Source organism: Triticum aestivum, chromosome 3A (genome assembly GCF_018294505.1).
Source record: "Triticum aestivum cultivar Chinese Spring chromosome 3A, IWGSC CS RefSeq v2.1, whole genome shotgun sequence".
Classification (NCBI taxonomy): Eukaryota; Viridiplantae; Streptophyta; class Magnoliopsida; order Poales; family Poaceae; genus Triticum; species Triticum aestivum.
The window spans coordinates 699,128,640-699,141,815 of record NC_057800.1 but is presented as its reverse complement, the minus strand read 5'-3'; the positions used below and the strand labels follow the sequence as shown (position 1 = coordinate 699,141,815).

General features: G+C 46.5%; 1 long non-coding RNA gene across 1 annotated transcript; it reads right to left on the bottom strand.

Annotated features, from left to right (window-relative positions):
* Positions 1–11,588: 11,588 nt before the first annotated feature.
* LOC123059231 (uncharacterized) lies at positions 11,589–12,198 on the bottom strand. Its single transcript, XR_006427391.1, has 2 exons — positions 11,960–12,198; positions 11,589–11,857 (listed from the first exon to the last, which is right to left on the bottom strand). It is a non-coding gene; the product is annotated as an uncharacterized lncRNA (long non-coding RNA).
* Between the last annotated feature and the right edge of the window lie 978 nt (positions 12,199–13,176).

The following is a 13,176-nucleotide window of genomic DNA, read 5'->3' as shown; positions in this document are numbered from 1 at the left end:
GTGATTAGCGTTGTAGCGAGCAAAATTGCTAAAACGTATTGTGCCCCTTACAGATACACTATAGAGATGCTATATCGCCGAACGTGTGCTATTTTTTTTGTTGTGAGATGTGCACTTAATAGATTTTAAAGGCTTTAGCTTTTTTCAGTTTAAGAAAGAGAGACAAAACACATCGAACTCCTCCTGCATCGCGGCTAGCCAGTTGGGGGCGCGAAGAGCGGCACGAGCCGACGACGGGACTGGTGATGGCAAGGATGTCGAAGCAGTGCACAAGTACTCGTTGGTGGCATAGCAGTTCCTCGAGCAGAAAACATCGGTCCGAGCATGAGTCATCATGCGGCGTGGGGGTGACGGGGCAGGTGGGGCCTCTGAGGCGACAAGTGTGGATGATGATGAAGAACCCATCGGCCAAAGCGGAGTCGGGCGAGGCCAGGGTCGAGCCTCCAGCCGCAGAGGGCGGGGGGGGGGGGGGGGGTACCCGAGTTAGCACCCATGGCACCTGAACCTCCAGTCATAGCCGGCGAGGTAGTCACCGAATCGGCTCCTGTGGCATCTGAGCCGACAACCGCAGCAGGCGAGGCGGACAGCGAGCCGATGATCATGGTATTCATGTTCGAAGGGGCGCCCTCACAGGGAAACCAGGAGGCGGCCCAAGAGCCGAGCGCGAGCTTCCCCCACGGGGCCTCCCAGAATCGTCCAGTATGGTCGGGACGCCCGGCGATGAGCCATCGGTGGAGGGTGACCATGGTGATTTTTACGAAAAAGGGTCTCCCCCCCCCCCCCCCGCGCGCTTTATACTATAAAGCAACAACCAACCGATACAACCAGCTTGCTGGGGCCGCAGCACAAACAATCCCAAAAGAAAAACGAGAAAAATAAAGAGAAACAAATGCCGAAGCCGGCAGCTCAACTAAGCGAAGATGGCTGATATCCGTCATACCCTCCGGAGAATTACCACCGCACGCCTAGCACTCCGAAGTCTCGCGTACCAAGCACCACATTCAGGAAGGAACGCAACAACGACGCCGCTGCTGCCCGGATCTGTCCTAGGGTTTCCCCCGGTATGCGGTCGGTAGATGGGAAGGGGTATCACCGACGCCCCTCAAGAAGGTCCGGCAACGCCCACGGGCGCAGCCACGCCGGTGGCGAACGAGCCGCTAGGGATTTCTCCCGCCCCGAAACCAACACCAACACAGACAATTGAGAGTGCACCGCCCAACATGCCGCCCACCAGTCTGTGCCACCACGGATACTGCACCACCTTCACCGTCTCACTGAGGCCACCAATGTTGGGGAACGTAGTAATTTCAAAAAAATTCCTACGCACACGCAAGATCATGGTGATGCATAGCAACGAGAGGGGAGAGTGTTGTCTACGTACCCTCGTAGACCGGAAGCGGAAGCGTTAGCACAACGCGGTTGATGTAGTCATACGTCTTCAAGGCCCGACCGATCAAGCACCGAAACTACGGCACCTCCGAGTTCTAGCACACGTTCAGCTCGATGACGATCCCCGGACTCCGATCCAGCAAAGTGTCGGGGAAGAGTTCCGTCAGCACGACTGCGTGGTGACGATCTTGATGTTCTACAATCGTAGGGCTTCGCCTAAGCACCGCTACAATATTATCGAGGATTATGGTGGAGGGGGGCACCGCACACGGCTAAGAGAACGATCACGAAGATCAACTTGTGTGTCTAGAGGTGCCCCCCTGCCCCCGTATATAAAGGAGCAAGGGGGAGAGGCCGGCCGGCCCTTGGGGCGCGCCAAGGAGGGGGGAGTCCTCTTCCTAGTAGGAGTAGGACTCCCCTTTCCTAGTCCAACTAGGAAGAGAAAAGGGGAAAGGAAAGAGAGGGAGAGGGAGAGGGAGAGGGAAAGAGGGGCCGCGCCCCATCCCCTAGTCCAATTCGGACTCCCCATGGGAGGGGGCGCGCCACCTCCTGGGCTGCTGCCCTCTCTCTCCCCTCAGGCCCACTAAGGCCCAATACTTCCCCGGGGGGTTCCGGTAACCCTTCCGGCACTCCAGTTTTCTCCGAAATCACCCGAAACACTTCCGGTGTCCGAATATAGCCGTCCAATATATCGATCTTTATGTCTCGACCATTTCGAGACTCCTCGTCGTGTCCGTGGTCATATCCGGGACTCCGAACTCCTTCGGTACATCAAAACTCATAAACTCATAATAAAACTGTCATCAAAACCTTAAGCGTGCGGACCCTACGGGTTCGAGAACAATGTAGACATGACCGAGACACGTCTCCGGTCAATAACCAATAGCGGAACCTGGATGCTCATATTGGCTCCTACATATTCTACGAAGATCTTTTATCGGTCAGACCGCATAACAACATACGTTGTTCCCTTTGTCATCGGTATGTTACTTGCCCGAGATTTGATCGTCGGTATCTCAATACCTAGTTCAATCTCGTTACCGGCAAGTCTCTTTACTCGTTCCGTAATACATCATCCCGCAACTAACTTATTAGTTGCAATGCTTGCAAGGCTTATGTGATGTGCATTACCGAGAGGGCCCAGAGATACCTCTCCGACAATCGGAGTGACAAATCCTAATCTCGAAATACGCCAACCCAACAAGTACCTCCAGAGACACCTGTAGAGCACCTTTATGATCACCCAGTTACGTTGTGACGTTTGGTAGCACACAAAGTGTTACTTTGTTAAACGGGAGTTGCATAATCTCATAGTCATAGGAATATGTATAAGTCATGAAGAAAGCATTAGCAACAAACTAAATGATCAAGTGCTAAGCTAACGAAATGAGTCAAGTCAATCACATCATTCTCCTAATGATGTGATCCCGTTAACCAAATGACAACTCATGTCTATGGCTAGGAAATTTAACCATTTTTGATTCAACGAGCTAGTCAAGTAGAGGCATACTAGTGACATACTGTTTGTCTATGTATTGACACATGTATTATGTTTCGGGTTAATACAATTCTAGCATGAATAATAAACATTTATCATGATATAAGGAAATAAATAATAACTTTATTATTGCCTCTAGGACATATTTCCTTCAGTCTCCCACTTGCACTAGAGTCAATAATCTAGTTCACATCGCCATGTGATTTAACGTCAGTAGTTCACATTACCATGTGATTAACACCCATCGTTCACATCGTCATGTGACCAACACCCAAAGGATTTACTAGAGTCAATAATCTAGTTCACATCGTTATGTGATTAACACCCAAAGAGTACTAAGGTGTGATCATGTTTTGCTTGTGAGAGAAGTTTAGTCAACGGGTCTGCCACATTCAGATCCGTAAGTATTTTGCAAATTTCTGTGTCAACAATGCTCTGCACGGAGCTACTCTAGCTAATTTCTCCCACTTTCAATATGTATCCAAATTGAGACTTTGAGTCATCTGGATCAGTGTCAAAACTTGCATCGACGTAACCTTTTACGACGAACCTTTTGTCACCTCCATAACCGAGAAACATATCCTTATTCCACTAAGGATAATTTTGACCAATGTCCAGTGATCTACTCCTAGATCACTATTGTACTCCCTTGCTAAACTCAGGGCAGGGTATACAATAGGTCTGGTACACAACATGCAATACTTTATAGAACCTATGGCTGAGGCATAGGGAATGACTTTCATTCTCTCTCTCTCTTTCTATCTTCTGCCGTGGTCGGGCTTTGAGTCTTACTCAGTTTCACACCTTGTAACACAGGCAAGAACTCTTTCTTTGACTGTTCTATTTTGAACTACTTCAAAATCTTGTCAAGGTATATACTCATTGAAAAACTTATCAAGCGTCTTGATCTATCTCTATAGATCTTGATGCTCAATATGTAAGCAGCTTCACCGAGGTCTTTCTTTGAAAAACTCCTTTCAAACACTCCTTTATGCTTTGCAGAATAATTCTACATTATCTCCGATTAGCAATATGTCATTCACATATACTTATTAGAAATGATGTAGTGCTCCCACTCACTTTCTTGTAAATACAGACTTCACCACAAGTCTGTATAAAATTATATGCTTTGATCAACTTATCAAAGCGTATATTCCAACTCTGAGATGCTTGCACCAGTCCATAGATAGATTGCTGGAGCTTGCATATTTTGTTAGTACCTTTAGGATTGACAAAACCTTCTGGTTGCATCATATACAACTCTTCTTTAATAAATCCATTAAAGAATGCAGCTTTGTTTATCCATTTGCCAGATTTTATAAAATGCGGCAATTACTAACATATTCGGACAGACTTAAGCATAGATATGAGTGAGAAACTCTCATCGTAGTCAACACCTTGAACTTGTCGAAAACCTTTTTGCGATAATTCTAGCTTTATAGATAGTAACACTACTATCAGTGTTCGTCTTCCTCTTGAAGATCCATTTAATCTCAATGGCTCGCCGACCATTGGGCAAGTCAATCAAAGTCCATACTTTGTTCTCATACATGGATTTTATCTCAGATTTCATGGCCTCAAGTAATTTCGCGGAATCTGGGCTCATCATCGCTTCCTCATAGTTCGTAGGCTCGTCATGGTCAAGTAACATGACCTCCAGAATAGGATTACCGTACCACTCTGGTGCGGATCTCACTATGGTTTACCTACGAGGTTTGGTAGTAACTTGATCTGAAGTTACATGATCATCATCATTAGCTTCCTCACTAATCGGTGTAGTAGTCACGGGAACAGATTTCTGTGATGAACTACTTTCCAATAAGGGAGCAGGTACAGTTACCTCATCAAGTTCTACTTTCCTCCCACTCACTTCTGTCGAGAGAAACTCCTTCTCTAGAAAGGATCCATTCTCAGCAATGAATAACTTGTCTTCGGATCTGTGATAGAAGGTGTACCCAACATTTTCTTTTAGGTATACTATGAAGATTTACTTCTCCGATTTGGGTTCGAGCTTATCATGTTGAAACTTTTTCACATAAGCATTGCAGTCCCAAACTTTAAGAAACGACAGCTTAGGTTTCTCGGCAAACCACAGTTCATACGGTGTCGTCTCAACAGATTTAGATGGTGCCATTTTTAACGTGAATGTAGCTGTCTCTAATGCATAACCCCAAAACGACAGTGGTAGATCGGTAAGAGACATCATAGATCGCACTATATCTAATAAAGTGCGGTTATGATGTTCGGACACACCATTACACTGTGGTGTTCCAGGTGGCGTGAGTAGTGAAACTATTTCACATTGTTTTAACTGAAGACCAAACTCGTAACTCAAATATTTTACTTCTGCGATCATATCGTAGAAACTTTTATTTTTGTTACGATGATTCTCCACATCACTCTGAAATTTTTTGAAATTTTCAAATGTTTCAGACTTGTGTTTCATCAAGTAGATATACTCATATCTGCTCAAATCATTTGTGAAGATCAGAAAATAATGATACCCGCCGCGAGCCTCAATATTCATCGGACCACATACATCAGTATGTATGATTTCCAACAAATCTGTTGCTCGCTCCATTGTTCCGGAGAATGGAGTCTTAGTCATCTTGCCCATGAGGCATGGTTTGCAAGCATCAACTAATTCATAATCAAGTGATTTCAAAAGCCCATCAGCATGGATTTTCTTCATGCGATTTACACTAATATAACCTAAACAGCAGTGCCACAAATAAGTTGCACTATTATTATTAACTTTGCATCTTTTGGCTTCAATATTATGAAAATGTGTATCACCATGATCGAGATCCAACAAACCATTTTCATTGGGTGTATGACCATAGAAGGCTTTATTCATGTAAACAGAACAACAATTATTCTCTAACTTACATGAATAACCGTATTGCAATAAACATGATCCAATCATATTCATGCTTAACGCAAACACTAAATAACATTTATTTTAGGTTTAACACTAATCCCGAAAGTATAGGGAGTGTGCGATGATGATCATATCAAACTTGGAACCATTTCCAATACACATCGTCACTTCACCCTTAACTAGTCTGTGTTTATTCTGCAACTCCCGTTTTGAGTTACTATTCTTAGCAACTGAACTAGTATCAAATACTGAGGGGTTGCTATAAACACTAGTAAAATACACATCAATAACATGTATATCAAATATACCTATGTTCACTTTGCTATCCTTCTTATCCGCCAATTACTTGGGATAGTTCCGCTTCCAGTCACCAGTCCCTTTGCAGTAGAAGCACTCAGTTTCAGACTTAGGTCCAGACTTGGGTTTTTTTTCACTTGAGCAACAACTTGCTTGCCGTTCTTCTTGAAGTTCCCCCTTTGTCCCTTTACTTGAAACTAGTGGTTTTGTTTACCATCAACACTTGATGCTTTTCTTGATTTCAACCTTCGTCGATTTCAGCATCACGAAGAGCTTGGGAATCGTTTCCATTATCCCTTGCATATTATAGTTCATCACGAAGTTCTACTAACTTGGTGACGGTGACTAGAGAATTTTGTCAATCACTATTTTATCTGAAAGATTAACTCCCACTTGATTCAAGTTATTGTAGTACCCAGACAATCTGAGCACATGCTCACTGCTTGAGCTATTCTCCTCCATCTTTTAGCTATAAAACATGTTGGAGACTTCATATCTCTCAACTCGGGTATTTGCTTGAAATATTAACTTCAACTCCTGAAACATCTCATATGGTCCATGACGTTCAAAACGTCTTTGAAGTCCCGATTCTAAGCCGTTTAAGCATGGTGCACTAAACTATCAAGTAGTCATCATATTGAGCTAGCCAAACATTCATAACATATGCATCTGCTCCTGCAATAGGTTTGTCATCTAGCGGTGCATCAAGAACATAATTCTTCTGTGCAGCAATGAGGATAAACCTCAGATCACGGATCCAATCCGCATCATTGCTACTAACATCTTTCAACTTAGTTTTCTCTAGGAACATAGCAAAAATAAAACAGGGGAGCTAAATGCGAGCTATTGATCTGCAACATAGATATGCTAATACTACCAGGACTAAGTTCATGATAAATTTAAGTTCAATTAATCATATTACTTAAGAACTCCCACTTAGATAGACATCCCTCTAATCCTTTAAGTGATCACGTGATCCATATCAACTAAACCATGTCCGATCATCACGTGAGATGGAGTAGTTTCAATGGTGAACATCACTATGTTGATCATATCTACTATATGATTCACGCTCGACCTGTCGGTCTCCGTGTTCCGAGGCCATATCTGTTATATGATAGGCTCGTCAAGTTAAACCTGAGTATTCCGCATGTGCAACTATTTTGCACCCGTTGTATTTGAACGTAGAGCCTATCACACCCGGTCATCACGTGGTGTCTCAGCACGAAGAACTTTCACAACGGTGCATACCCAGGGAGAACACTTATACTTTGATAATTTAGTGAGGGATCATCTTATAATGCTACCGTCAATCAAAGCAAGATAAGATGCATAAAAGATAAACATCACATGCAATCAATATAAGTGATATGTTATGGCTATCCTCATCTTGTGCTTGTGATCTCTATCTTCGAAGCACCGTCATGATCACCATCGTCACCGGCGGGACACCTTGATCACCATCGTAGCATCGTTGTCGTCTTGCCAATCTTATGCTTCCACGACTATTGCTACCGCTTAGTGATAAAATAAAGCATTACAGCGCAATTGCATTGCATACAATAAAGCGACAACCATATGGCTCCTGCCAGTTGCCGATAACTCGGTTACAAAACATGATCATCTCATACAATAAAATTTCGCATCATGTCTTGACCATATCACATCACAACATGCCCTGAAAAAACAAGTTAGACGTCTTCTACTTTGTTGTTGCAAGTTTTACGTGGCTACTACGGGCTTAGCAAGAACCGTTCCTACCTACGCATCAAAACCACAACGATAGTTTGTCAAGTTGGTGTTGTTTTAACCTTCGCAAGGACCGGGCGTAGCCACACTTGGTTCAACTAAAGTTGGAGAAACTGACACCCGCCAGCCACCTGTGTGCAAAGCACGTTGGTAGAACCAGTCTCGCGTAAGCGTACGCATAATGTCGGTCTGGGCCGCTTCATCCAACAATACCGCCGAACCAAAGTATGACATGCTAGTAAGCAGTATGACTTATATCGCCCACAACTCACTTGTGTTCTACTCGTGCACAACATCAACGCATAAAACCTAGGCTCAGATGCCATTGTTGGGGAACATAGTAATTTCAAAAAAAATTCCTACGCACACGCAAGATCATGGTGATGCATAGCAATGAGAGGGGAGAGTGTTGTCTACGTACCCTCGTAGACCGGAAGTGGAAGCGTTAGCACAACGCGGTTGATGTAGTCGTACGTCTTCACGGCCCGACCGATCAAGCACCGAAACTACGGCACCTCCGAGTTCTAGCACACGTTCAGCTCGATGATGATCCCCGGACTCCGATCCAGCAAAGTGTCGGGGAAGAGTTCCGTCACCACGACGGTGTGGTGACGATCTTGATGTTCTACCGTCGCAGGGCTTCGCCTAAGCACCGCTACAATACTATCGAGGATTATGGTGGAGGGGGGCCCCCTGCCCCCGTATATAAAGGAGCAAGGGGGAGAGGCCAGGCGGCCCTTGGGGCGCGCCAAGGAGGGGGGAGTCCTCCTCCTAGTAGGAGTAGGACTCACCTTTCCTAGTCCAACTAGGAAGAGAGAAGGGGAAAGGAAAGAGAGGGAGAGGGAGAGGGAAAGAGGGGCCGCACCCCCCCTCCCCTAGTCCGATTCGGACTCCCCATAGGAGGGGGCGCGCCACCTCCTGGGGTGCTGCCCTCTCTCTTCCATCAGGCCCACTAAGGCCCAATACTTCCCCGGGGGGTTCCGGTAACCCTTCCGGCACTCCAGTTTTCTCCGAAATCACCCAAAACACTTCCGATGTCCGAATATAGCCGTCCAATATATCGATCTTTATGTCTCGACCTTTTCGAGACTCCTCGTCATGTCCGTGATCATATCCGGGACTCCGAACTCCTTCGGTACAACAAAACTCATAAACTCATAATAAAACTGTCATCGAAACCTTAAGCGTGCGGACCCTACGGGTTCGGGAACAATGTAGACATGACCGAGACATGTCTCCAGTCAATAACCAATAGCGGAACCTGGATGCTCATATTGGCTCCTACATATTCTATGAAGATCTTTTATCGGTCAGACCGCATAACAACATACATTGTTCCCTTTGTCATCGGTATGTTACTTGCCCGAGATTTGATTGTCGGTATCTCAATACCTAGTTCAATCTCATTACCGGCAAGTCTCTTTACTCGTTCCGTAATACATCATCCCGCAACTAACTTATTAGTTGCAATGCTTGCAAGGCTTATGTGATGTGCATTACCGAGAGGGCCCAGAGATACCTCTCCGACAATCGGAGTGACAAATCCTAATCTCGAAATACGCCAACCCAACAAGTACCTTCGGAGACACCTGTAGAGCATCTTTATAATCACCCAGTTACGTTCTGACGTTTGGTAGCACACAAAGTGTTCCTCTGGTAAACGGGAGTTGCATAATCTCATAGTCATAGGAATATGTATAAGTCATGAAGAAAGCATTAGCAACAAATTAAACGATCAAGTGCTAAGCTAACGAAATGGGTCAAGTCAATCACATCATTCTCCTAATGATGTGACCCCGTTAATCAAATGACAACTCATGTCTATGGCTAAGAAACTTAACCATCTTTGATTCAACGAGCTAGTCAAGTAGAGGCATACTAGTGACATACTGTTTGTCTATGTATTCGCACATGTATTATATTTCGGGTTAATACAATTCTAGCATGAATAATAAACATTTATCATGATATAAGGAAATAAATAATAACTTTATTATTGGCTCTAGGGCATATTTCCTTCAACCAACATGAGGCCTGGAGGGAGGACGAGGGCACACCGGGCTCGGGGGCAAGCGCAACTCAGCCGACAGGAGGGGACAGCCTCCACCGCGCCACAGAGCCGACCGGACGTGCGACAGGGACTTACCAGGCCTCCACAGGCCCGGCCGGACCCCAACGGATCCGGACAATCGCTGCAGCCACGCTGCAGCACGTCGGCCGCCGGAGCTATCGCTACCTGCAGCCACACCTGTCTCGCCAGCACCACCAGGGAGACGCGCCACCAAGCCCCAAACCACCGGCCCGCCCCAGCCCAGATGGGCCCGAAAGGGCCCAGATCTGGGCCGAGCGGGCGCCGTCGGCCAGCAGCACGCCATGCAGCCCCGCAGCCAACGGCCACGCCGTCGCGTCAAGGGCGCCCGAGGCCCGCGGACCCCAGCGCCGAGCCACACTTTTGAAGCGATGCCCAGAGAGACCTACTAAAACAGAAACACCCTCTCATCAAAGTAAACATGTCTCGAGGTGATCACACGGTGAGAGACGGGATCATAGCACCGGTAGCCCTTTGTGTTGGCAGGGTATCAGAGGAAGATGCATGAAAGACAGTGCGGAGCGAGCTTATGGCGAGTGGTTGAGGCAATGCTAGGGTAGCAAAGACACCCAACAACTCGAAGCTCGTCGTAGGACTGTGGAGTGCCATATGTGGGATGATGTGATGCATAATTCCAATGAGTCCGGCATGGTTGGATATTAAGAAGAAGAGATGTCGTGGCAAGAGTATTTGACCAAAAACGGGGCGACACATTTGCGTGTTAGAGCGAACGGAATCTTAAGAGTGCGAACAACACGCTCGGCACGCCCGTTTTGTTGCGAAGTATAGGGGCAAGTAAGACGAAATATAGTACCATGTGTGGTGAGTAGGGTATCATACGCCAAGATTATCAAACCTCTTTCTCATTGTCAGGTTGGAGCGCAGGTATGGAACAAGATCAAAACTATTGGCTTCTTGCATAATGTCATGACCAAATAGCATTTGAGGAGCCCTCACAAACAAAGGTAGGAAATACTCCGATATCTTGCCATTATGAGCAACTAGAGGATACTCCGCGCGTTGCTGCGGAATTGGTTGATGGCAGTGACACACATCATATCAGGCAATCTAGCAAGCTTGACCAACAGTTTCAAATAAGAATTTAGAGGATCTACCTAATGACGGCAGTAGGTAGACTGTAGCGGCTTGCTGGAACCCACGTTACTAAATTCAACAAAACGTGATGGCAGCAGGCGGACATAAAACATGGAAATTGAGATCAGACCTGGGAGTTGGAATATAGAGATGCATATGTGCAGCATGCAAATCGAAATCGAGATGCATATGTGCAACATTTTCATGATCACCACATCTGTGTCATGAGGAGTGAACAAAAATAAATTGAAGGATTTGAATCTCAATGAACGACAGGAACAAATAATTAACTTCGAAATAAAACCAACGGACCACTCATGAAAATGCATTTGCTAGAAACCTCGAGCAAGGAGACATTATATTTTTACACTGATTCGATAGATATGATCCAATCAGCCAACATTAGAACTACCAAGCCTCAGTCCTCGCCTGAAATGAGTAGGTAGGTTGGTCCATACGTGATGCCCTTAGGCCTTGGCGCTGCCATCATCGCCCTATAGGAACCTACAGGATAGACTTGTGTCGCATGAGCTCTTCGTTGTGTGCTCTTTTGGGTCGCTAGATGGAAACCATATATAGAAGCGAGTGTGTATACTACTGTAAAAGGGAGTAACAGGACTTCGTATTATCATCACAGAATAAAAGAACTGAAATAAATCTAAACTCTCAACCTCTCGTTCTCTCTCTGCGACGCAACCCCAATTTCTTGTGATTCACAACTTCTTTTTTAGCTGTGTTCTTGGGGAAATCAGATGACGGGGTTGGGCACGTCTAGGCCGGCACCCTCCCGAACCATGTGCTGCTCATCTTGTCGACGAATCTGAGGCCTTACCCGGCGGCCGGCGCCGCACCAGCGAGGCTGAAAAGAAAGCCGTGTCCAGAGTCCAATCTCCAAAGAGGCCGATCTGATTCCCGTGGAATTGAACTAACTGAAACCAAGAGATAGACTGGAGATGAATACCTGGCACCGCGGCCGCCATCTCGAGCGTTGCAGGGCACCACACCGGCAAGTGAACATAGCCCAAGAGAATCTTGAGCATCCTGACGCTAAGATCAGTCTCAACCTCCAGCCAGAAATTTGGTGTCCTTCTTTTGGGTGGGGAGGGGCAATAGTCGGTCGGTTGAGATTTGACAGGAGGAGGTGAGAGAGACGATATAGGGGAGATGAGAAGACTTGGTCAGAATTTTTTTTTTTTTGGAGGAAATCGATGGAGATTTATTCCGGAGATGAAGGAACCTAATCGTCTGAGTATTAATGAAAGCAGTTTCCCTTTTCACATCCCGTGTACTCCGCGGAGTAAATAGCTAGCTAGATATATTTTGCGATTTTATATTGATGGCTTTCCGTGGAAACGGCTGCATGCACGTATTAATTGTTGCTTGGGCATCGCTGGCGATGGACGTTGCATGCAAAGTCTAGCGACACACGTTTTCTTTTTGCTAATTATTATATTGCACGCCGGAATCTACCGAAGATCACGCTCGCGGTAGCGCATGTCACACCGACCGAAGGCTTTGATTGGCAGAGAACTGATGACATGGCATGTTGATGTAGACACCTTGAGAAATCAAGTAGTGGGGTGCTCTTATTTAGATATAGTAGATAGGACCGTCTCGGCACAGCAGAGGGCCGCGTGACAAACTAGGGCTCTCATTATTTGTTGAGAGCCTGTACGGCGGTTGGAGCCTGCCCAGCCCGTTTATCCTGTTCGAGATTGGCAGGCTAATCCCCAGCCCAAATATATCTCTGCGAGTGAGAAACACCGATCTAGCGACGCTCCTAGGACGGATCGAGAGCTCCCACCCGGCGACCATGGCGGATTCTGCAAGAGCAAGACCGACGCGTCTCCACCAAGGCCTTCCGGAGGAGATCGTGATATGGGAGATCCTAGTCCGCCTGCCCCCCAAAGCCCTCCTACGGCGCTGCCGTGATGTCTGCCGTGCATGGCGCCACGCCACCTCCACCCGCAAGTTCCTCCTCGCACACCATGGCTGCCAGCCAACCGTCCCCCTCGCCTCCGAACGCAAATACATATACTGCGGCGACCGCCAATACCAAAACATCACCACCTTCGACAATCGGGCCGCCGACGCCCAGGTCCAACATGTCGCCCGGGTCCAGCTTGACGACACCATCCGTTTGGATGCCTCCTGCGACGGCTTCCTCCTTTTCACTGA